The following is a 4,844-nucleotide window of genomic DNA, read 5'->3' on the forward strand; positions in this document are numbered from 1 at the left end:
ATCCAATCTCAGATAGTAAATGGGTAAGTGCAACACAAGTAGTACTTAAAAAGTCAGGCATCACTGTAATAAAAAATGAAAAGAGAGAGTTATTACAAACTAGGATTCCATCTAGTTGGCGTATGTGTATTGATTATAGAAAATTAAATGATGCGACTAGAAAAGATCATTTCCCACTACCATTTTTAGTTCAAATTCTAGAAAAAGTAGCAGGAAATTCTTATTATTGTTTTCTTGATGGGTATTCGGGGTATTATCAAATACCTATATAATTAGAAGATCAAGAAAAAACTACTTTCACTTGTACTTTCGAAACTTTTGCATTTAAAAGAATGCTATTTGGTTTATGTAATGCTCCGGCTACTTTTCAAAGATGCATGTTAAGTATTTTCAATGATATGATTGAAGAATTTGTAGAAGTTTTTATCGATGATATAACTGTTTTTGGAAATNTCGAAGTTGCCATTGTTGGAGTTCACCTATAACAACAGCTTCCAGTCGTCTATTGGTATGGCTCCGTATGAAGCTCTGTATGGCCGCAAGTGTAGATCTCCTGTTCATTGGGATGAAGTAGGAGAGAGAGCAGAGTTAGGTCCAGAGATTATTCAGCAGACTGTCGATATAGTAGCGCAGATCCGTGAGAGGATGAGGACTGCTCAGAGTCGACAGAAGAGTTATGCGGACCAGCGGAGGAGAGATTTAGAGTTCACCGTGGGCGACCATGTCTTTGTGAAAGTGGCACCTATGAAGGGTGTCATGCGATTTGGGAAGAAAGGGAAGCTCAGTCCTAGATTCATTGGACCATTCGAGATTCTTGACAGAGTTGGGACGCTAGCTTATCGTGTTGCTCTTCCACCGAATCTGGCCGGAGTACACAATGTGTTCCACGTCTCTATGTTAAGGAAGTATATGGCAAATCCTTCGCATGTCCTGAACTTTGAGCCGTTGCATCTTACTCCGAACCTGTCTTATGAGGAGAGGCCAGTGCAGATCTTGAACAGACAAGAGAAGAAGCTTCGGAACAAGCTGGTTAAGCGAGTTAAGGTCAAGTGGCTTAACCATTCAGAGGAGGAAGCTACGTGGGTGTCTGAGCCAGAGATGAGGAGTCGGTACCCCGAGTTATTCGGTGAGTTTTAATTTCGAGGACGAAATTTCTTTTAAGGGGGGGAGGATTGTGGAACCCGTAAATTAGACTACGTATAAGCCATGCATAATTCCTATTATTTAAATTAAAATGATTTTTTTCATGAGTATTTACATTTAATTATTTTATGCAGTAGTTAATTATTAGCTTTTCAGTTAAATAAGTGAGGCCGGACCGGAGTTGGAGTAAAGAGATAAAATTTAATATTAAGAAAACATTTCCAAAAAATTTATTTAAGATAAATAATAAGTTAATTTATTGTAAAAGAAAGTTTAAGAATTTTTTTAATTAATTTGAGATAAGTAGTAAATAAAGTCCAATAATTGATTTCTTAATTCACTAAAATATTTATTGGGTAGATAAAACACTAGAGATTGAAAATTCAATAATTAATAAATATTTCCCCTCTATTTCTACTATAATTTTCGGCCTTAGCACTTCAAATGATTTAAATATTTTCAACTCTCCATCTTTAATTTATTTCCTTATTTTCCCTTGGCAGATAATTCCATCCCATTCAATCCTCATTCAATCATTATTTAAGCAATATGTCTACTATGTTATCTAGCAATTTTTCCCCCATTTTTTTTTAAAAAAGAATCGGCCACTACCTTGGGGAAATAAAAAAAAAAAAAAAAATTGACAACTCACAATTTAATTGACTTCTTTCCTTATCCATTTTTAGTAGATAAATCCCTCACCTTTTAATTCTCCAATAATTATTAATTTAAACATTTTTCCACCCCACCTTGCTAGCAAAAATCGGTCATGCCTTATTTTCAAAGATTTGATTTTTTCAACTCATCCTTTATTTCCCTTCCCTTAATCTTTTTTTCTAGGTAAATATTCTCTCCATTTTTTTATCTCTAACAAATAAATTAATTAAGCAATATTCCTCCATTGATCCTAGACCTAACCATCGACCAAATACACTCAAAATATCCTTCAAATCTTTGTTATCAAATCATTTATCAAACTCTAAGATATAAAAAAAAAATATTATCTTGCCATTTAAACTCCAACAATCTTGCAACCTCCCATATTATTTCTCCCTAGTCATCTCCCCATCACCATACTCGAAATTTCAGAAGAAAAACCTCTCAAAAATCGTGATTTCCACCTAGAGAAAATAAGAGAGAAAAGTTGAAACGAAAGAAGAGCACTCCGTCTCCGCCGCGCCGTGTCGTCGCACTAGCTTGTTTTCTTATTCATCAAAATTTCCAGGCATGTTTATACCTTCTTGCACACTTCAATCAAGTCATATTAATATTTTTAAACCACCATACTCATGATTTTTATGAAGCAAAACCGAAATAAAGCAACAACATTCTCGAAAAATATGTACAGAATTTTTATGGTTCATATGCGCCTTCACGGTTTGGTTTGTTTTGAGGATTCAGGTGGTTGGCTCGACTCCAGGGGCTCGGGGCTGCGTATAGACACATACTAGGGTGTTTCAAGACCATGTTGGTCCATTCGTTCAATCCCATACACGCTGGAAACTCGCATGTGACAGCAGCTCTTCCTCCATGCCATTTGAGTCTCGATTTCTTTTGCTTGCTGTCAAGGGAGGAAGTTTCTGATCTTGGCTGCCCTAGGGGCCTATAGCCATGGTTAGAACACTTCCCTATCATGTCTAAGACGTGACCAAGTCGCCCTTTTGAGGCTTGGTCCATGGTGAATCGGTTTTCAAATCAAAAGAACAAGAACAGCCCACGGTCCCCTTTCCCCTACTGCATGTGTAGCTTCGGCTTTTGATGGTTGGGGTGAAGCTCGGTTGGCCTATGGCCCTTAGCCCTGGTTCACTCAATACCCCTTGATGTCTAGATCGAGCCATGGTCAATCGATGGCCATTGGAAAGGTCCATGACAGTAACAAAATAAAATTTCAGAAACATGTCGGTACAGATTTTTTTTGTTCTCGGTTGAGGCTTTGTGTTGTCCTAGGTGTTGGATTGGATTGTGGTTGGCCTAGGGCCCTTAGCCATGGTTCAAGCCACATCTTAGGATGTTGGGAAGAGGCTCGGGTCGGTGGTTCAAGCCCCAATGGCCAATAGTCTCGCAACCGAAGCGATGTAAGTACAAGTGCGGTTGCTGGAATTTCTGGACAGCAACTTGCTGTGACGGTTCGGAGGCTCGTTTGAGTTCTTGGTTGGCTTTTAGCCTATGGCCTTGGACTGGACAGTGCCTCATCGAGTTAGGAAGGCCACGTTTTTGGCCGTTTGTGATTCGGATCATTTTTGAGGTCGTACGAGAATTTACGGTGCGATGTGCCAAATTGACTCTCGAAAGAGCGTTTCATGTTTTGGCCTCCATTCACCTAGATTTCGGCCCTCACCATTTTAGGAGCATAAATTCATAATTTTAAGTGTATTTTAATCATGACTATACGTTGGTTCAGTGTTGGTTCGGGTTGGCTCGGAGTCATGATTAAATACGAAGTCGTCGAGCGTCATTGTCGCATTTTTTTTACTTAAATTGCATAGTTGGTCAAGTAGAAGCTATTGCATATTTTTCATGGCATATTTAGGTTGCAGCGAGCCTGGGAACGATCCAATCCAGTTGGTAAAAATAATACAGGATATTTCATTATACAATTTAATTATATTACGTGCATGAAAATAGAAAATACTTATTTTGAGATTTATGCGATATTGCTTGTGGTCAATTCACTATTTTGGGAGCACTATTTACTCGGTCGCCAGTGACCGATCAGTTCAGTTTGGTACCACCCGGTCGCCAGTGACCGGTCAGTTCAGTTCAGTTTGATACTCCCCCGGTAGCCAGTTACCGATCAGTTCAGCTCAGTGCAGGGGCCACATGCGTAGACCATAATCTCAACAGAAAACTATTACCATTTATTTCAGTACCGAGCTCCAAGGAGCAACATTTTTACTATGATTTTAATTCAGTCATGCACGTATTATAATTGCTCAATACAGGTTATTTTCAGTATGCCCCATGACATGATATTTTATCCCATGCAAAATTTTACTAGTATTTACTCGTTACCTACGATATATGCATGCTGAGTCTTTAGGCTCACTAGACTTGATTGTTGTAGGTACTGATGAGGTCAGGGCCGAGGGCGGGGACCAGTGAGCCAGCTTGGGTCAGCAGTAGTGGCACCCGAGGACGTCAGTTCAGCATTTATTATTTTATTTCTCAAACAATTTTTATCAGTTGTGGGATATTCTTAAATTGTTATTTCGCAAATAAATCTTTTCTTCCGCTGCCATTTTGAATATCAAACTTTGTTTATCGGTTTATTTATGAATGAGGCATTTTGATTATTTAAAAAGAAAATTTCTAATTTTTCGCAAATTTTCAAGCAAGGATTCATAGGCCTTCACAATAACCCAAATGAAGCTATGGAGTATTTGGATTTATTAGCAGAAAATGCTCAAAATTGGGATAATATAGGCACAATAGAACCACCAAAAACTAAAATCAATAATTCAACAAATGGGGGTGGTATCTATAATCTTAAAGATGATATAGATATTCAAGCTAAACTTGCATCTTTAGCAAGAAAAATTTAGTCATTAGAAATGAAAAAGAGTGGTCAATTTAAAAGTATTCAAGAAATTGTTTGTCATATATGTGATACACATGATCATGCTACAAAAGATTGTCCAACATTACCTTCATTTAAAGAATGTCTCCATGAACAAGCAAATTATGTTAACAATTATAAAAAA

The sequence above is a fragment of the Primulina huaijiensis genome, chromosome 1, assembly GCF_012295235.1.
Source record: "Primulina huaijiensis isolate GDHJ02 chromosome 1, ASM1229523v2, whole genome shotgun sequence".
Taxonomy (NCBI): Eukaryota; Viridiplantae; Streptophyta; class Magnoliopsida; order Lamiales; family Gesneriaceae; genus Primulina; species Primulina huaijiensis.